General features: G+C 37.4%; 1 protein-coding gene across 16 annotated transcripts in view; it reads left to right on the top strand.

Annotated features, from left to right (window-relative positions):
* LCOR (ligand dependent nuclear receptor corepressor) overlaps positions 1-21,849 on the top strand; it is a 162,163-nt gene that overhangs the window by 60,331 nt on the left and 79,983 nt on the right. The window lies entirely within an intron of this gene.

The following is a 21,849-nucleotide window of genomic DNA, read 5'->3' as shown; positions in this document are numbered from 1 at the left end:
GTTTCTTAAGAAATAATGGATTTTTTAAAAGTGATATTTATAGCTCACAGATATAATAATAGATGATTATGATATATACCATATAACATTTCAGATGTTTATACTGTTAAATATATAGTAATTCACCTCATTTGTAATAATTTTGCATAAATTATACAAGTTTGGGGACTTCTGAAGATTCAGGAGGTCAAAACTATTTTCATAATAATTATACTAAGCTGTTATTTGCTTTTCACTCTTCATTCTCTCACTAGTGAAGTTTTCCAGAGGTTATGGTATGTAATTATACCATCACTCTGACAGCTAATGGAATGTGAGTCCATTTTCTGTTTAATTTCAAATACAGCAAATATCAAAGATATAATTTACATAAACAAAAGGTCTTTAGCAGTTTCAGTAATTTTTAAGAGTATAAAGTGATCCTGGGAGCAACATATTTGAAAACTGCTAAAGTAGTATATTTGGATTCCTGTGCAGGGCATAAGCAAGGGGTTCATTTTGTCCAGCGGGACTCATCCTTGGTCTGTACCTCGGAAGAGAAGAACTTCCTTTGCTGGTGTTTGGATTCCCCCCACCCCCCGTCAGTCCTTTCTGCAGTGTTTCTAGGACAGCACTTCTCCAACTTTAGTAAACATAAGAATCACCTGATCACCTGGAAAGCTTGTTAAAACTAACATTCTTGAATACCATTTCCAGATACTCTGATTGATTAGGTCTGGGTTGAGGTACAAGAATTTACATTTCTGTGGAACAAGCTGCCCAATGCTGATATGGCAGGTCAGTGGACCACACTTTTGAGTAAGGTCTAGGGTCCTAGCGTTTATGCGAGAGTCTCAGTTTCATTTCTTAAGACCCTTCTGCCCCTGCATGTGTATTAAAACCCAAGTTGCTATGTTACTCATATTAATCAGTGCACTCTCAGCTCTGTCCTCCAGATTCTCCATTTCTGGTACATGAGGCATTTCCTACCTACCTTTTCAGCTTAGCTTGATGTGTGTGTTTGTTGGGGAGGGAAGTGGGTATATGTGTGCACTTAACACATATTTTATCCATTATATGTAGTAATAGGACTTTTAAGATGTCTTCACACACTTCTCTGAATAGTTTGTTCCCACCAATAAACCTATCACTGTTCAACTGGAAGTTTCCTGTAAATCTATTTATAGACTTTTTGGGAAAATGCCCTTAAATAAATACCACATTATTTTGGCTTTAGTGTATACTTAATTTAAGGAAATGCACTGCTTTACAGTTATTTAGAGCATCACTTCTCATTTGAAAATAGTAAAGCTTTCGGATTTGGACCCAGTGTGTTTTGAGCCTAGAATGTAACAATATATCTTTTTAAAAATTGCATTCTTAATCGTTTGTTGACTTGTCATTTGTTTCTCTTTTAGCATTAGAATGTTAAATAGGTTTTGTTTTTGTTTTTGTTTTCATTTTTTTGAGCCAGGGTTTCACTCTGTTTCCCAGGCTGGAATGCAGTTGGCATGATCACAGCACACTGTACCCTTGACTTCCCAGGCCCTAGCGATCCTCCTGCCTCAGCCTCCCAAGTACCTGGGATCACAGGCCAGTGCCGCTGTTCCTGGCTAATTGAACTGTTGTTGTTGTTGTTGTTGTTTTTTTTTTTTTTTTAGTAGAGACAAGGTCTCCCTGTGTTGCCCAAGCCGATCTCAAACTCCTGGACTCAAGTGATCTGTGCCTCCCAAAGTGCTGAGATTACAGGTGTGAGCCACCGAACCTGGCTAAATGTTTTTTAAAAAAGGATTTCAGTTAAGAATTTGGGTTGTTGAGGATGAACCAAAAAAAAAAAAAAAAAAGGAATTTGTGTTGATCAGGTTTTACTTAAAGTTCTAATTATAGGATACTTTAGATTTGATTTTATATTTTTGTTAAAAAGGATGCCCTGTTTTAATATTTCTTGATATGTTTCCCTTAATGATTTTAAAGATTGTATTTGTTTTTTGAGATAGAGTCTGGAGCGCAGTGGCTCTATCTCAGCTCACTGCAACCTCCCCCTTCCAGGTTCAAGCGATTCTTGTGCGTCAGCCTCCCGAGTAGCTAGGACTAGGGGCATGCGCCACCATGCCCTGCTAATTTTTTAATTTTTAGTAGAGGTGAGGTTTCACCATGTTGGCCAGGCTGGTCTCGAGCTCCTCACTTCAAGTAATCTGCCCCACTTGGCCTCTCAAAGTGCTGGGATTACAGGTATGAGCCACCGTGTCCAGCTAAAGACTTTTTCATATATCATTCTAGTTCTTTATATTTGCTTTGTTGAACTGCCCTCAGAACTTCAGTAATCAGGTGTGGTGGCTGATGCCTGTAATCCCAGCACTTTGGGGGGCCGAGGTGGGCGGATCATGAGGTTAGGAGTTCGAGACCAGCCTGGCCAACATGGTGAAACCATGTCTCTACTAAAAATACAAAAATTAGCCAGGCTTGGTGGCGGCCACCTGTAGTCCCAGCTACTCAGGAGGCTGAGGCAGGAGAATCGCTTGAAACCGGGAGGCGGAGGTTGTAGTGAGCCAGATCATGCCACTGCCCTCTAGCCTGCGTGACAGAGCAAGACTCTGCCTCAAAAAAAAAAAAAAAAAGAAAAGAAAAAGTTGTCAATTTCATCTTCCAAGAAAAAAATAATAGAATATTGGAAAACTAAAATCCACCACTGCGGGCATGAGAACTTCCCTTAAAAGACCTTTCCGATAGGATCAGTAGTGATATTAACAAGTGTAATTTTTTCTTTTTTGGTGTTATATTGTGTGATAAAATATGTCAACATTTGGAAAATGCACATACCTCAGTGAATTAATGCTTTCCAAATGACGAATAATGATGTTACAGATAAACATTGGTCAAGTGCAAAATAGACTGATGGATTTTTTGTGTAAGAGAAATTGTGTTTTTTAAATTAAGTTGTAGTAAAACTGACCATTTTTGTGTACAGTTGTATGAATTTTACCACATGTGTAAATTTGTATACCCAATACCACAACTAAGAAACAGAATAGTTTTATGACCTGAAAAAGTTCCCTGTGCTGTCTTTTCTAATTGCCCCACCCAAAACCTCTGGCAGCCTCTGATCTATTCATTTGCTATAGTTATGTTTTTTAGAGAATGTCATATAAATAGAATCATACACTATGTAACCATTTGAGACTGGCTTCGTTCACTCAACATGTATTTGAGAGTAATCCAAGTTGTATCTTCCGATATTTCACTCCCTTTTAAATAATTAAAATTCACCATTTGAGCCATTTTAAGGTGTGTATAATTCAGTGACTTTTAGTATATTCACAGTGTTTTACAACCATTACACTATCTAATTGTATAGCATTTTGATTACCCCCCAAAAGATAGACCATACCTATTACATAGTCACTTCTATTTCCATATTTCCTCCGTAATATCTTTTATGTCTGTGAATTTTCCTGTTCTGGACATTTCATATAAATGGAATCGTACAATATACGGCCTTTTGTATCTGGCTTTCATTTAGCTTATTTTTGAAGTTCATCCGTGTTGTTGTATGTATCAGTACTCATTCTTGTTGTCAGCTCAGGTTGCCGTAACCAAAATACCACAGGCTTAGTGGCTTAAACCGCAGATACTTATTTCTTACAGTTCTGAAGGCCGGAAGTACAGATCAAGGTCCATCTGTATTTGTTTTTGCTGAGGCCTCTTCTGGCTTGTAGGTAGCTACCTTCTCACTTTAACCTCACACAGCCTTTCCTCCCTGCTTATACAGGGAGGCAGCACAAGTGATCTTGAGCGTGTGTGCACTTTCTCTGGTTTCTGTCCTAACAAGGACACTAATTCTATCAGATAAGGGACCCACCCTTCTGACCTTATTTCATCTTTGTTGCTTCCTTAGAGACCTTGTCTCCACATATAGCCACACCGGGGTTAGGGCGTTAACATGAATTTTGGGAGTAACATAAACTTTGAGTCCTTAACAGTTCTTTTTTATGGTTGAATAATATTCCATTGGATGGTTATACTCCATTTTGTTTATCCATTCTTTAGTTGGTGGACATTTGAGTGTTTCCACTGTCAGATTATTATGAATAATGCTGCTGTGAACATTCATGTATGACTTTTTGAACACCTGTTTTCATTTCTCTTGAGTATATACTTAGGAGTTTCCGGAATGCTGGGTCATTTGGTAATTCTATTTTTAACTTTTTGAGAAACACCTAACTTGTTTTCTGGAGCATCTGCGCCATTTTGCATTCCCACCAGCAATGTGTGAGGGTTCTCATTTCTTCACTTCCTTTACCAACACTCGTTATTTTCTTGGTATGTGTGTGGTTTTTTGTTTTGTTTTGTTTGGGACGAAGTCTCGCTGTGTCGCCCAAGCCGGAGTGCAGTGGCATGATCCTAGGTCAGTGTAACTTTGAACTCCTGGAGTGAAGTGATCCTCCCACCTCAGTCTAGGACTACCACATCTGGCTGACCTTTAAAATATTTTGTAGAGAACGGGTCTGGCTGTGTTGTGCAGGCTGGTTTCAAACCCCTGGCCTCAAGCAATCTTCTCACCTCCACTTCCCCAAAGGACTGTAAGTGTGAGTCACCCCTGCCCAACCTAAAACTGATTTTCTTGTGCTGATCTTGTATTCTACAACCTTGCTGAACTTGTTTATTAGGTTAATGGTAGTGTTTTTAAAGATTCTTGAGAATTACGTATATATAAAATCATGTCATCTGTAAAAGTAGTTTTACTTCTTCCTTTCCAATTTTGATGCCTTTTATTTCTTTTTCTTTTTTCTAACCACCCTTGCTAGAACTTCTAGACAGTGTTGAGTAGAAATGGTAAGAGCAGACATCCTTGCCTATTTTTGATATTAGGGGAAAGCTTTCAGTCTTTTGCTATTGAGTATGTTAGCTGTTTCATAACCAGGATTATGAAAAAGCTCCTTTCTATTCATAGATTGTTGAGTGTTTTTATCATGAAAAGATGTTGGACTTTGTCCAGTGCTTTTCCTATATCAATTGAGATTATCAGGTTTCTCTTTTCCCCGCTTTATTCTGTTAATATGGTGACTGTTTTTTTCAACTGATTGATTTTTGTGTGTTGAACCAGCCTTGCATCTCTGGGATAGTTCCATGATAGATGGTCATATGCTGCTCAGTTTGGTTTGCTAATATTTTGTTGAGGATTCTTGTGTCTGTATTTGTGAGGGAGATTGCTCTGTAGTTTTCTTGTAATGATGTCTGTCTTTGCTATCAGTGTAATACTAAATTTATGGAATGAGTTTGGAAGTATTCACCCCTCTTCTCTTTTTTTGGAAGAGTTGGAGGAAGGATTGGTGTTCTTCTTTAAATGTTTGGTAGGATTCACCAGTGAAGCCATATGGTCCTGGGGTTTTTTTTGTTGGAAGTTTTATTACAGTTTTCATCTTTTTACTTGTTACAGGTCTTTTCAGTTTTTTAGTTGAGTCAGTTTTGGTAGTTTCTAGAGGTTTATCCATTCATCTAGATTATCTAATTTGTTGGCATACAGTAGTTCATAGTATTCTCTTGTAATCTTTTTTATTTCTGTAAGATTGTAAAGATGTCCCCAGTTTTATTCCTGATTTTAGTAAATTGAGTCTTCTCTCTTATTTTTTCTTGGTCTGTCTAGTTGTTTGTCAATATGGATATTTTTCAAGAAACTTTGGGTTCATTGATACTGATTTTTCTCTTGACTCTTTTTTTTTTTTTGAGACAAGGTCTCACTCTGTCACCCACCCTGGAGTGCAGGCAGTTCTGCCTCAGCCTCCCGAGTAGCTGGGATTACAGGTGCACGCCACCACGCCCAACTAATTTTTGTATTTTTAATGGAGACAGATTTTTACCATGTTTGCCAGGCTAGTCGGGAACACCTGACCTCAGGTGATCCACCCGCCTCAGCCTTCCACAGTGCTGGGATTACAGGCGTGAGCCACCGCACCTGGCCTGTAACTTTTTTGAGTAACTATTTAAGAATGTATTGTTTAATTTCCACATATTTTTAAATTTTTCAGTTTTCCTGTTATTAATTTCTAACTTAATTGCATTGTGGTTGGAAGAGATACTTTGTGTGATTTCAGTCTTTTGAAATTTACTGAAAAATTTTTTTATGGTCTAACATATGTGCTACCCTGGAGAGGAAAGGATGTTCCAGTGCACTTGAAAAGAATGTGTATTCTGCTGTTGTTGGTTGGAGTGTTCAGCATATGTCTTTTAGGTCTAGTTGCCTAACAATGTTGTTTAAGTCTTCTTTTTCCTTATGTATCTTTTGCTTAGTTGTACCACCCATTATTGAAAGTAGGGTGTTGAAGTCTCTAGCTATTATTGTTGAACCATTTCTTCCTTCAACTCTGTCAGTTTTTGCTTCATAGAATTTGGGGCTGTGTTGTTAGGGGCATATATGTTTTTAATTCTTAAATGTTCTTGATTGATTGACTCTCAACATTACATTATGTCCTTTGTCTTTTTAAGTAGTTTTGTCTTAATGCCTTTCTTAGTCCACTTGGGCTGCGTAAGTGGCTTATAAAAAAACAATTTATTTCTCACAGTTCTGGAGGCTGGGAAGTTCAAGATCAAGACACAAACAGATTTAGTATGGTGAGGGGCCACTTTCTGGTTCATGGATGACTGTCTTTTTGCTATGTTCTCATATGACAAAAGGATGAGGGGATCTCTCAGTGCCTCTTTTATAAGGGCACTAATCCCATTGATGAGGGCACTGACCTTATTTTCCTAATCAGCTTCGAAAGGCTCCACTTCTTAATACTATCACCTTGGAGGTGATAGGATTTCAACATACGAATTTTTGGGGGGACTCCAACATTTAGACCATTGCAGTGCCTATTTTGTCTGATACTAGTATAGCCACTGCATTTCTTTTTTGGTTACTGTTTGCATGGGCTTTTTCTTTTCTTTCACCTTGAACTTCTTTGTGTCCTCGGCTCTAAATCAAATGTCTTGTGTACAGAATATTGTTGGATAATGCTTTTTAAATTCATTCTGCCCATATATGCCTTTTAATTGGAGGCTTTACTCCATTTACATGTAATGTAATTGCTGATAAGAAGGGACATTTGCCATTTTGTATTTCTTTCTGCCTGTCTTATATGAGTTTTGTTCAAGCCCTCCATGACTGATTTTTGTGTTACATAGATATTTTCTAGTGTACCATTTTTATTCCCTTCTCATTTCTTTTACTACATAATAGTTATTTTCTTAGTGTTTGTCCTGGGGATTATAATTAACACCTTCATTTGTAGCAGTCTATTTTGAATTAATAACAACTTAGTTTCAATAGTATATAAAATACTTTGCTGCTATATAGCTCTCCCCCCTCCAATAAATCTTTATGCATTTTTGTCCATCAACACAGAGTTATAATTATTGTTGTATGTAGTCTTTTAAATCATAGGGAACAAAAGAGGTATTAACAGATTGAAAACATAACTTCTCTGCCTTCTTTCCTTCCTAACACTTTATAATATAATGCCCCTAATATGCTTTCAGATATTATTCTAAATAATTTACAAATACTTGTCTAATCACATTATAAATTTATATCCAAGGAAAGTGAGGTGTGAAGAAGACAAATAAATTGTCCAAGGTTTGGTCAGGCATGGTGGCTCATGCCTGTGATCCCAGCACTTTGGGAGGCTGATGCGGGCAGATCACAAGGTCAGGAGTTCTAGACCAGCCTGGCCAATATGGTGAAACCCCAACTCTACTAAAAATACAAAAATTAGCTGGGCATGGTGGTGGGCATCTGTAGTCCCAGCTACTCGGGAGGCCGAGGCAGGAGAATCACTTGAACCCAGGAGGTGGAGATTGCAGTAAGCCAAGATCGTGTCACTGTACTCCAGCCTGGGTGACAGAGCAAGACTCCATCTCAGGGAAAAAAAAAAAAAAAAAAAATTGTCCAAGGTCGTAGAGCTTTTAAAAGGCAGGATCAGATATTTGAACCCAGGTGATCTGGCTTTGTAATTCACGTTCTTAACCACTACATCTCTTACTTCCTAGAGTTGTAGTACTCCTTTTATTACACTACAACAGTGAATGTAAAATTCAGTTGGATGCATAAAACGTGCATTCATGTTGAAAATGAAGGAAAAATAAAGTGAAAAATGCTGGGAATCATTTGGGAGGAAAGATAACAGTTGGAAGGGTCTTTCGAACTATGGCCTTGAAGACCACATAGGATCAAGACTATTGATATTTGAGAGAACTTTTTTTTTTTTTTTTTGGTAATGGAGTCTTGCTCTGTCACCCAGGCTGGAGTGAAGTGGTGTGATCTTGGCTCACTGCACCCTCCACCTCCTGGGGGTTCAAGTGATCCTCCTGTCTCAGCCCCCTGAGCAGCTGGGACTACAGGTGCGCACCACCATGCCCAGCTAATTTTTGTATTTTTAGTAGAGATGGGGTTTCACCATGTTTGCCAGGATGGTCTTGATCCCTTGACCTCGTGATCCGACCTCCTTGGACTCCCAAAGTGCTGGGATTACAGGCGTGAGCCACCGCATCCGGCCTGAGAGTACATTTTAGAAGGAACAAGGTGAAGAGAAGGATGAAGACCCAGAAAATCAAGGCCTACTTGAGAAGCAGATTGTTCTTGAAGTACGTTGAAAAGGTTCACTTTTGGAAGGATTTGAAAGCCAGACTGAGCAGTTTGAATTTTATTACGCAGGCAGTAGCTAATCGTTGAACGTTTTTGAGTAGGGGAGAACTATTAAGAATTTTGTATATAAACCTGAAAGCTGACTCAAACTTTGGTACAGTTTAAAATTTTCTAATGCATCCTTCAATTGGGGCCAGACTGAGGGTTTATCTTTTGTACTGCAATATATTATGGTGTATTAGAAGTGTGGTAAAAAGTAATGATTTTTAAAATATATAAATTAGATACATTTAGATGTGTTTGATTATATTAAAAGGAATCGGTTTCCTTTCAGAGTCCTCTCGTATGATATTTGGGTTGGGGTAAGATATGTTTTTATTTTAATAACACTGCCATATATAATAGTTCAGATCAGCTAGTATTTTTTGAGTACTTACCATCAAGTTGTTTGCTAGATGGTAAAGATAGAACAGTAAAAAAGACCTGATCTTAATTTTCAGTCTCTTTTTCTTTCTAATCTTTAAACATTGGAATGCTCCAGTGTTTGGTCCTGTTCCTTCCTTTCCTTAACTTAATATGATCTTACCTCGTTCTAAAGCTTTAAATTCTATCTGTACTTTACTGATTGCCAATTTTATATTGCCCCATCTCAGTGTCTCCCTTTCAACTTCCAAGTCACCTGTTCGGTTGCCTTCTTCATAGATCTACTTTGATTTCTAAGTAGCATCTGACTTATCTCCAAAACTGAACTAAATCTCTTTCTGCCAAACATGTATTCTCCAGTCTTCTCCATCCTAGAAAGTTAAGACTACCATTTACTCAGTTCACAGACCAAAAGCCTAAGTGTCATTCTCCCTCACATTCCACATCAGCACATCATCAAGCAAGTTGGTTTTATGTTTGATGTATACCCTCTATGTAGTCACTGCCCTCTACCTCCATTGCTACCACTACCTCTTGCCAGGGCTGTTGTCATAATAGTCTCCTAATGCTTTATCCAATAATCTGTTCTCTGTATAGCTACCTGGTAATCTTAAACAATATATATCTGATTATTTTATCTCTACCACTACCTAAATATAAAACTTCAGTGGATTTCTTTTTTTTTTTTTTTTTGAGACGGAGTCTCGCTCTGTCGCCCAGGCTGGAGTGCAGTGGCTGGATCTCAGCTCACTGCAAGCTCCGCATCCCAGGTTTACGCCATTCTCCCGCCTCAGCCTCCCGAGTAGCTGGGACTACAGGCACCCGCCACCTCGCCCGGCTAGTTTTTTGTATTTTTTAGTAGAGACGGGGTTTCACCGGGTTAGCCAGGATGGTCTCGATCTCCTGACCTCGTGATCCGCCCGTCTCGGCCTCCCAAAGTGCTGGGATTACAGGCTTGAGCCAACGCGCCCGGCGTGGATTTCTATTAAAATTCAAAATCCAGTCTCCTCACTGTGGACTATATGATCATACCTCTAAATCTCTTACCTCATCTTGTACTGCCCATCTTAATCACCTTGCTGACCATGCCCACTTTCTTACTAATTCTCAATATACTATACTTCATACCTTAACTACCTCAGTGCCATTCACTCTGCCTAGAACATACATGTGTCTCCATATGGCTTGCTCCTTCACTTCATTGAGTGCTCAGAAATGTTACCTCTTTTGCCTGTAATCCCAGTGTTTTGGGAGGCTAAGGCAGAAGGATCGCTTGAGACCATGAGTTTGAGACCAGCCTGGGCAACATAGCAAGACTCTGTCTCTAAAGAAAAAATTAAAAATAAACTAGCTGTTGTGATGCATGCCTGTAGTCCAAGCTGCTCAGGAGGCTGAGGCAGGAGGATTGCTTGACCCCAGGAGTTTGAGGTTACAGTGAGCTATGATTGTGCCATTACAATCCAGCCTGGGCAACAGAAAGACTCTGTCTCTAAAAACCAAAAAGAAAAAAAATCTTGCCTCCTAGATAATTTTTTTCTCAGTTCTCTAAATGCTGTCTTCACTGCTTTGTACAGTAGCACTTATATGGATGTTACTGACATTTCTGGTATTTAGAGGCGTGTGGGATAAGGAGGGATCTCACTATTACCGGATAGTCATACCTTATGTCATTGACTTTTTTTATTCAGAAATGTATTAAGACTGAAATACTTACCTCAAATAGAGTTCACCGCTTGTGAGGAATGGGGGAAAATATGAATAACTTTAATTTCTTTTCTTTTCAGTAAATTACTTGCAAAGTAATTTTATTAGCCTTATTTATTATTATTACCTTTTTTTTTTTTTTGAGACAGATTCTCTCTCTGTTGCCCAGGCTGAAGTGCAGTGGCATGATCTCAGCTCAGTGCAACCTCCGCCACCCAGGCTCAAGTGATCCTTCCTGCCTCAGCCTCCTGAGTAGCTGGGACTACAGGCACATGCCACGAAGCCTAGCTAATTTTTGTAGTTTTAATAGAGGCAGGGTTTTACCATGTTGGCCAGGCTGGTCTCGAACTCCTGACCTCAGGTGATCCACCCACCTCGGCCTCCCAAAATGCTGGGATTACAGACATGAACCTTGACACTCAGCCCAAAGTAATTTTAAAACAATACAGAGTTATTGAGATCTCCACACAACGAAGATAATAAATGCATCTCCTAACGGTATAAAGCTCCCACAAGTATGCTAGTTCTAGGTTGGGGCTAACTCTGGAAAGAAGAGAGTAAATGGACAAAAGAATAGGGAGAGGATGGGAAGGGATAGAAAAGGAACTCCCACTTTTCCAGCCCTAAGAACTTTCAAAGTTTAGTTTTTATCTCTGTTCTTTCAACTGTAGAAATTTCCATTTTAGGTAAAGTGAAGGAAAACATTCAGCTTATAATTTTGTTTTTACTTAGTTAACTCCATTATTCCCAAGGAATAGGAGGACTTCCTTTAAACTTCCACTGAAGGAGAGAAAGAGAAAGAGACAGAGAGAGAGAGAGAGAAGCAAAAAAACCCAAAATGCTTACCTCTCACACTGTAATTTGTACTTTTGGTATCTTTGAGAAAAAAATGTGATGTAAAAAAGATTATGGATTCAGTAGTGCTTTTTAAATGAATACGTATTTAAACATATTTAAATATTTAACACATCCTGTTTGTAGCAGAATGTGTTAAAAAAGAGTTGTTAGTGGCTGTATAAGCACATTTTTATTTAATTTACAAACAGTGCTTATATGGATTTACCGACCCTGTAATGACGGAGGTCTTCAAAGGGATTGTAGCGTATGGATTGTGAACTGATGTAATTGACTTATTCCTGATCAACCTCAGATTTGCATTTAAATGGTTTCTTTCTAAGCATAGTTAACCTAGACAGTTCGATATACTAGAAAAAATGAAACAAAACTGTCCTTGAATTTCCAAAGGCTTATTCTGACCTAGCTACTCACTACCTCTGTGATTTTGGTAACTTATTTAATACCTTTAAATCTCATTTATGGCATTATGTATGTAAATACTGTATTCTGATAATGTTCTAACTACTCAGTATATCTTTCTTTTCCCTCCTTAATGTATTAATACCATTGTTTTTCAGTACTTTATCTGTTTTATTTTATTTCTATCTTCACTATGATTACAGCTTGCCACAAAAAAAGTTTGCGGCCCTCTGTTCGTGGGCCAGCAAGGAGAGCCCTTAATTATGTTCTGGTTTTTGTCCATAGATACAGGGAACCTAGTTGAGCTGGAGCAGAAAGCCATCTTTTTTTTTTTTTTTTGGTCAGATATCTATTATCCTTCTGTTATTTCTATTTTTTCAAGTCTTTAGCGTGCCTGACACACAAAACAGAGTCCTCGTAAAATCTCCAACCTCTCAATTATAATGATGTAGGAATTTAAAAGAATGTATTTGCATTCATCCAACAAATATTTATTGAGCATTTTACTTGAGAATGGTAGTTTAAAGAACAGGCTGATATTAAAAGATGGATAAACTCCAATTCTTTGCTCAAAATCGAGTGGATTAAATACCAAAAAAGGGTGTAGTTTATAAATAGTACAACTTGAGTACTGATGAGGATGTTCCTAACTTTGCCTGAGGCTTATGGGGTGAGATGGGTGATACCTTAGAATTAGATTGAGGGTTGCAGGAAGAACACTGTAGGCTGAGGCGATGTTGTGCTCAAATGGCATGGAAGCATTGACTGTGTATTGTGACTGATCGGTACGGCCAGAGCATAGTGTATGTATACAGAATATGGTAGCAGGAGAGACAAAAGGTAATTTGGGATCAGAACCTATAATGATCATGCATGGCATCCAGAAATTTGAAATCTTCACTGCTGTCAGTGGAAAGCTATCAAATGTTTTTAAAACCTAGAAAGAATGATGCTTAGCAGCAGCATGAAGGGTGGATTCTGGTGGTAGAGATGGTGGTGTGGGGGAATACTAAGATAAATTAAAAATAAAGAGATGTTATTAATAGGTAGTGTGATGAAATGAAAAGAGCCTGGGCTTTAGAATCACAGGCGTAGTTTTAAACCTAGGTATTGGCTTTTGCAGTTGAGAACGAATTGGCTGCTTTGATTTTCAGTTTTGTTTTGTTTTGTTTACATGTTCCGGGTAGTAATAGTACTTGTTTTACAGTGTTCTTCTGAAGATTTTGTTATGGGCATGAAGCACCTGCTGTAGTGCTTGCCTGATACCAAATAAGGATGCAGTTAATGATAACTGTCATTATTATTAACATGAGTGACATTTATTATAATTGTTAAGGTGAAAAATAGTGAAAACCTGAATGAATTTAAGGATGGAAAAGGGAGAACAGATTGGGAGGAATCTTTCTGAAGTAAAACGAATAGGACTCAATTAGCGGAATACTTGGTGATTTATGGAAAGAATGGAATTGTGACTGACTAAAGTCTCTATCTAACCTGAATAACTTGGGGGGAAGGTGTTCATGATGCCATTTTCCTGGTAAGGAATACAGAATACAGGAGGAATCTGATTGAGATGAAGGAAAGGAGTAAAATGATTTTGATTTGTGGGCCTTTTTAGGTATTTAGGAGATTTTGGTGATAATATGAAGTAGGAAATTAGAAATTTGGTCTTAGGGCAAGAAATAAAGGATTGGAGAGTTATAATTATCTGCGTAGTGGTGGGAAAGCATGTTAATTTTGACTCCTTGACTAGAATTATAAATATCTTAATGGCAGGGCATATTTTTAAACATAACCCCTGTATCCCCACACTACTGAGCTCTATGTAAACACTTGATTAATTCTTATTAAATGTGAGATTTAAAAAATAATATTCTTGATGGCTTTGTGAATAGAAAAGGTAATGCAGTTACTTTGATTTTTAATTTTTAAATGTTCACTTTATTTAAATTTATAAACTTAAAAAGTAGTTCTCTAAATACAGATCTTATTCTGTAACTAATTTTAACAAACTTTTGAGAACTATCTTAATTTAACTTCTTAAAACATTTAAATCTGTAAGTGTAAATTAAATTTATTTTCTCTGTAAATATTAATTTAATAAAACCTTAGATAAGTAAATCTTGTAAATCTAATATTTTAAAATTGTAAATGTAAACATTCTTAAGTTTTGTGAGTATTCTTATTCAGGATGCAAACTTAGTAAAATTTCAGCTTAAAATCATAAAGTCCAAAACAGCTATTCAAGTATACATTTTAAATTAGAATTACAAGACTGGCTCTAATAGGCCAGATTTTCTTAAAACATTACAAATATTTACCAAATAGCCATAAAGTACCTATTTTGTAAACAGCTTTATTGAGACATAATTTACATACCTTGCAGTTCACCTATTTTAAGTGTACAGTTCACCGATTTTTATTATAGTCACAGAATTATGCAACCATCACCACAGTCTAATTTTAGAATATTTCCCTTAATGCAAAAAGAAATATGTTGCCCATTTGCAATTATTTTTTCATTTTTCACTCAGCCATAGGAAACCACTAATGTACTTTCTTCTATCCATAGATTTACTTTTTCGGTACATTTTATATCAGTGGACTCATAGTATGTGGTCTTTTGTTTCTGTCCTTTTTTCACCTAACACAATGTGTTTTGAGACTTATTCATCCATATTATAATTTTATTCCATTGTATGGATATACCACATTTTGTTTATCACAGATTACCTCTTAATATACAATACTTAAAATTTTAGTTCTTTTAAATCATCCTGTACTTGGTTCTTTTTTTAAAAAAAGAAACCTGAAAATAAGTAAATGAATCTTTTGTAAGTTAGACAAAAATGCAATAGAATAAACCCAAAGAAATGGATAATTGAAAAAAATTGGAGCAAAATTTAATGAAAATCAGTGATATAATAGAGAAGATCAAAGTAGGTTTTTTAAAAGAAAAAAAACTAAAAAAGCTGATAGGGATTGATCAAGGAATAAAAGAAACAAAAATAGTGTGAAAATGAAGACTGACCACATATTAAAGAGTAAAAGACAAGGTATTTATAGCAGCCTGCCATTAGTTTTTATATAAACAGTCTTTTCCCTTTTCAGGAGATCTTTATTCTCAATCATATGTTTCTTAATGGAACTACTTTGAGTAACCCTTACCCCCCCCCCAGAGTGAATGGCTGTTCTACTTTCAAAATCAGAGAATATCTATAAATGTCTTTTATCAATATTCATAAGCAACACATTGTCTACATTTTTCCTCTAGGATTTTGTAAATACTGCTTCATAGGCTTTTTTTTTTTTTTTTTAAACTTTCTTTTTTCTGTTTTAAGAGTTGGGGTCAGCTGGGCGCGGTGGCTCACGCCTGTAATCCCAGCACTTTGGGAGGCTGAGGCGGGCGGATCACGAGGTTAGGAGATTGAGACCATCCTGGTTAACACAGTGAAACCCCGTCTCCACTAAAAATACAGAAAATTAGCCGGGTGTGGTGGTGGGTGCCTTGTAGTCCCAGCTACTCGGGAGGCTGAGGCAGGAGAATGGCTTGAACCCAGGAAGCGGAGCTTGCAATGAGCCGAGATGGCACCACCTCACTCCAACCTGGGTAACAGAGCAAGACTCCGTCTCAAAAAAATATATAAAAAGTAAAAAAATAAATAAAAAGAGAGATGGAGTCTCTCAGTGTTGCCCAGGTCAAACTCCTGGATTCAGCCAATCCTTCCACTTAAGCTTCCCAAGTAACTGGGACTACAGGTGTGTGTGTCACCACATACCATACCCAGCTCTCCATAGATGTTTAGCATTTACATTTACCAGTGAAATGACTGGTAGTCTAGATCTCTTTCCTCTTATTTTAAGTAAAATTAAGTGAAATATTTTCCATATTTGGAGCTTGTAAAGTTTTATTGTTGAAATTCAGATATTTTACCAGGAGAGTCTACATGTGTAGCTTCCCCTCTAACCCCCAGTTGCTGCCCCAGTATTTCATGGAGCCCATTAGATAAGACGACTCAAGTCAGTAATCAACATTAGGAAGTTTTTGTTTCCTTTTCCTTCTCTAAACTTTTTTTTTTTAATTTAAATTTTTAAAATGTTCATTCTTTGCCTTTTCTTGTTCTAAAAATCCTGTTTTACAGATATCGCACGTCTGGCCACCTCATCTCTAATCTTTTTATCATGATGTATGTGTCTTTGACACTTTACTATGCAATATTAGGGCATTTCTTCTTTCCTTCCTTCCATCCGTTCCTCTGCCCGTCCGTCAGTCTGCCTTCTTTCAATGGTCTCGCTCTGTTGCCCTGGCTGGAGTGCAGTGGCGCAATCTCAGCTCACTGCAGCTTCCATCTCCTGGACTCAAGTGATCTTCCACCTCCTTGGCTCAAGTGATCTTCCCACGTCAGCCTCCCAGGTAGCTGGGACTACAGGTGTGTGCCACCACCCTGGGCTAATTTTTTGTACTTTTTGTAGAGACGAAGTTTTACCATGTTGTCCAGACTGATAGTAGAACATTTCTTAAGTTGATTTTCTAAATCGCTATTTTGTTGTGTATTTTTCTGCTTAATTCTGTTTGGTAATTTTAGTAGTTTTTCAAGCATTTGTTGTCTGATCTTTTATTCAGAGCTCTTTACTCTTTAAAAGAAAGAAAAGCCGGGCGCGGTGGCTCAAGCCTGTAATCCCAACACTTTGGGAGGCTGAGACAGACGGATCACGAGGTCAGGAGATCGAGACCATCCTGGCTAACATGGTGAAACCCCGTCTCTACTAAAAAAAAAAAATACAAAAAACTAGCCGGGCGAGGTGGCGGGCGCCTGTAGTCCCAGCTACTCGGGAGGCTGAGGCAGGAGAATGGCATAAACCCAGGAGGCAGAGCTTGCAGTGAGCCGAGATCCGGCCACTGCGCTCCAGCCTGGGCGACAGAGCGAGACTCCGTCTCAACAAAAAAAAAAAAAAAGAAAGAAAAAAATACTATTTTCCCTGGCCTCAATAAAATTAGTATGTATAATTTTTCTTCAAGTTCTACTGTTTTTGTCTTCATTAATTCTGTTTCAGTTTGGGCCCATTAGTTGTGATTAAAGTGCTACTTCTCTTTGGTATATCTGGCCAGGTTTCGTCATCAGTTCTTGTGCTGGGTAATTCTGAGAGTGGTAAGTGAGCCAACAAATAGGGTTCATCATAGTGCATCATCGGGGAGAATGTGCTCAGGAGGAGAGGAAGAATTATTAATGAATGTAGTTCTCTAATAATGAAATGAATCACCAGGGGTAGTAAGGGGAAGAGAAGCCTGAATGGTCATTGTTCATTATCTATAGAAGTTCATCTGGTCTTTGATTTAATAACACACTGAGATAGTTGAAGTGTCAATTAAAAAGAATTGATTACCTTAATTACCTTGGATAGAATATAAAAGATTGTATAATCTAGTGCTCTAAAATTATTACCACAATTACTATTGTACCAACCCAGTACTTTCACTTTGTGACTGACTTGGTATGAAGCTCAGTGTGGTGGTGGCATCAAGTCACACATTCTGAGTTTTAAGCAAACAACTCCAGATAATATCATTTGCCTCTTTGTTTATTAGGACACTAATTGATTATTATTGCCAGCAAGCACCTTTGAACTGATACTTTGTAAAATATAATACAGTCATGTGTTGCTTAACAATGGGGATGCATTATGAGAAATACATCCTTAGGCAGTTTCATCATTTTTCAAACATCGTAAAGTATACCTACACAAACCTAGGTAATATAGCCTACTACATAACTGTGCTATTTGGTATAGCCTGTTGCTGCTAGCCTACAAACCTGTACTGCATATTACTGTACTGAATACTGTAGAAAATACCACCATTGTCACACAATATCATTGTCCCACAGTGGTAAGTATTTGTGTATCTCAACATAGAAAAGGTACAGTAAAAATTGTCACACCTGGATAGGGCACTTACCATGAATGGAGAGTGCAGGACTGGAAGTTGCTCTGGGTGAGTCAGTGAGTAAGTGGTAAGTGAACACGAAGGCCTAGAACATTGCTGTACACTACTGTTGACTTATAAATACTGTACACTTAGGCTACACTGAATTTATTTAGGAATAAAGTAATTGCAGTCCAACATTACAGTGGCTATAATCACCAAGCAGTAGGAATTTTTCAGCTCCATTATAATCTTATGGGTCTACCGTCGTATATGCTGTCCATCCTTGACTAAAACATCGTTATATGGCACATGACTGTACTTTATTGAAGATTGAGCAGCAAGCTCAGTACAAGCTTGAGTACAAGATCCAGGGGACCTTGATGTGGAAATTGCTCATTTTCTGGTATATTCCTACGTTTTCTTCAGCACCTCTCTGAAACTACTAGTCTCCATACTGGTTATCTCAGAGGAGAGGTTCCCAAGACCCAGAAACCATTTTTTCATTCTATTAATTTTTTTCCAAAAGGACAGGCTGTATTGGCGACCTTAGTTAGCTTTGTATTTGATATATTCCTATTCTTTTACTTTTTATAACCTGTTTTCCCCCTTTTCGTTGGAAATGGGTTGTGATTTAGATAGAAGGGGGAAATCTGTGGGAGATTTTAGTCTTCTATCTTTTGTTTTTGAGAGCTGTGTGATTAAATCAGAAGCTAATCAGATATGTGAAGCCTTCCGATAAGAGAAACATTGCTTCCTAGCCTTCCCGGAGCGTTAATTCTCCTTGAGGAGATAAGACATAAATGAATAAAAGAAAAATGAGAACATAGGGTTTAAATAGCCTGTGACAAATTTTATTTTACAAAATACTTGAAAAGACAGTGTCTTGTAAATGGCAGAAAGCAGAGAAGACATTAGGCAACTGACTTTTATTTAAAATCAAGCAACAATCTGAGAATTCTGAGGATGAGAAAACTGGAAACTAAAGATCAGTGAGGGCAGGTAACATGTCAGCTCAACACTGCCTGTTGAACAGTCCCTGGCAGATGACAGACTCTCAGTTAGTATATGTTGGATAAATGAATATGTATTTGTTGAACAATTTGAAGTTTATCTTGAAGGAGAGAGATACTATATTTGAGCAGAGGTGAGATGCAGAGGCTTGAGAAAATATTAGGAGGTAGGAATGATCACTGAATACAACCGAAGACCATCCTGACCAGAGCTGTGGGAATGAGCAGGAAAGCTCTGGTAAGCCAGCTGACAGTAGGTAGGATCAAATTATAAGCAGTTTTGATTGCTGAATTAGGAAGTTGGAGTTTGTTCTTTAACCAGTGTGAACTTTGAAGAGGTGGTGGCATCATTGAAACAGTGTTTTAGGAATAGCCTGAAGACATGGTGCAGGTTGCAGTGAAGAAGAAACGAGATCAGCCTTGAGACTAGTTGTGATGTTGAATAGGACTTCTTTCAAAAGTAGTCAACTTCTATAAAAAAATTTGTTTTTCTTTATATGTGATGTGTAAAGGCAGTTTTTAAGCCCTAGTGATTGAACATAACGGCATGGCTGTCTTTTTCAGTATTTAGTTTTCCGTGGCATTTTGTTATTGAACTTTCTGGCTTTTCTGTGTTATCATGGTATACATTTTGAATATATTTGTTCTTCCCTTATTTGCCTTTTGTTAATGTCAAGCATAGCACATCAGACATTCCCTGTTGCTATGCAACTGCTAAATTCAATATTTAATATTAATAAAACTGAGTGGCATTAACATCCAGTGAACAGAGGGTAGCAAAATATGACTTTACAGTATCTAATCAATAATATTTGTTAGGTTTAATGTATTGTTGCAGATATGAACAAAAGAGGAGTGACTTGTTTACAGTTGCTATTTTGAGCAAAATTAGTTGTGATTAAATCTTTGTGTTTATGACAGATTTTTTGTTTGCTTTTATTCTTTCTTTGTCATTGCTTTTTGATCTGTGACTCAAGTTTTTGTTAGTATTATTGATCTTCTGCCCAATTTTCTTATATCAGATTCTGTTCTTTTTTAACATTTTTATCTCCCAAAGCTTTTATTTGCATTTTTCTTTCCTGGCATTATTTCTTGCTATATTTACTTTTTTCCTTTTCAAGAATTTATGCTCAGCCTGCAAATTTGGAATTTGTTACAATTTTATATAAACCCAGGTGAAAGAATATTAGATTTGCTCTTCAGGATAAGACCTGCTTAATAATTTCCTTTAGCTATTTGCAGTGTGTATTTGATGCTTGCAAGGTGTTGAAATACTTTATTATTTGTGAAATCAGATTTTCTTTTGGGAGGGCAGGTAGGAGGGCTTAAGATTGGAGATAGACTGTGGGATTTATTTATTTTTTTAAGTCAGATCGTTCTGAAAATATCCAGTCTCTAGGGCCAAGATAGACAGTATCTAGCAGTTTCTTCTCTTCTCTTACCACTACCTACACACTCCCACAACCCTACCCCAACCCTTTTTCCTCCCTAGTGTGGAAGAGAGGTGACCATAGCAATTTAGTGGAATATATTTTAATTTTAGTAGGTAAATAATAAACAGACATAGATACCTCCCATTTGTTTGAGTGGGTAGTTTGATTTTGTTAATGTCCTTGGAATAATTTTGATGGGAATTAAAGAGAGTTGGAAAACAATTACTCCCTAACAATAAATGAAAAATGTGGAATCTAGGATGTATCATATCGTATAGAAAAACCAGCTCTCTTATTACAGTATAAATAACACAAGCTAGAGATTACTGAAAATTATGGCTTAATACTAAGGCCAAGAAATCCCTTACATTACCATCTTCTTATAGCCAGATACACAAAATACCATTTTCAGAGGCCATCATTTCTACCTTCTTACCTTCTAAATCCTTTTCTGTGGTTGTATTTGTGGCAAAGAATTGATACATGTGAGGGGGCCTTATGTGTCCCGCAGGATGTAGTGTTTTAATTTAAGTGGTACTCTTTTAAGCATGAGAGTGCTTTTTAACAATTAAAAAAATTGCCAAGCCCCTGGGCGACAGATTATGTTGCAGAATACACAGTGCCCCTAGCTACTAGGAATTCAGTAACACTTTTTATATTTACTTTATTGTAGTAACAGTCCTATGCATTTGAAAAGTAGTATGTGTACTGAATGCACAAGACATTAATTTCTTCCCAAAGGCCACACTGAGAGTGCATATGGATTCATAAGACTCCTTGTTTGTAATAACCATTTGAGTTCCCAGTGAGGTCCATGGCACACATTTTGGGAACCACTGCTTTAATGTGTTATTTCTGGTATGTTGTATAAAGATACAGTCTGATTCCTGCTCTTGTTTTCCTCCTTACTCTCTTGACCCATAAAAAAATTGCAAGATGAATCCCAGCACTTTGGGAGTCCGAGGCAGGCGGATCATGAGGTCAGGAGATCGAGACCATCCTGGCTAACACGGTGAAACCCTGTCTCTACTAAAAATACAAAAAATTAGCCGGGCGGGGGTGGCAGGCCCCTGTAGTCCCAACTACTCAAAAGGCTGAGGCAGAAGAATGGCGTGAACACAGGAGGTGCAGCTTGCAGTGAGCTGAGATCACATCACTGTACTCCAGCCTGGGCAACAGAGCGAGACTCCGTCTCAAAAAAAAAAAAAAAAGAATTGCAAGATGGCGAAGATATTTTTAAATTGTTTTATCATTCAGTAGATCATCAGTATTTGAGATAATAAGCCAGAAAAAAAGTTTTTGATTCATTTTCTACTTCTTTCACACTGGTAGAAGGACATAATAATTTAAACATTTGTGTACAAGTATATTTGATTTTTTTCTCTTTTTTTTTGTATGTATAATCAGTGGGGGTTTACATTTATAAAGGAACCAGCACATAGTTATTGTGGCAATGTTAAATAGTTACAAAAGTCTTTTAAATCTTGTACCTTC

This window comes from Piliocolobus tephrosceles, chromosome 9 (assembly GCF_002776525.5).
Source record: "Piliocolobus tephrosceles isolate RC106 chromosome 9, ASM277652v3, whole genome shotgun sequence".
Lineage (NCBI taxonomy): Eukaryota > Metazoa > Chordata > Mammalia > Primates > Cercopithecidae > Piliocolobus > Piliocolobus tephrosceles.
Note: the sequence above shows the minus strand (reverse complement) of the source record. Positions and strands in the feature narration are given on the sequence as shown.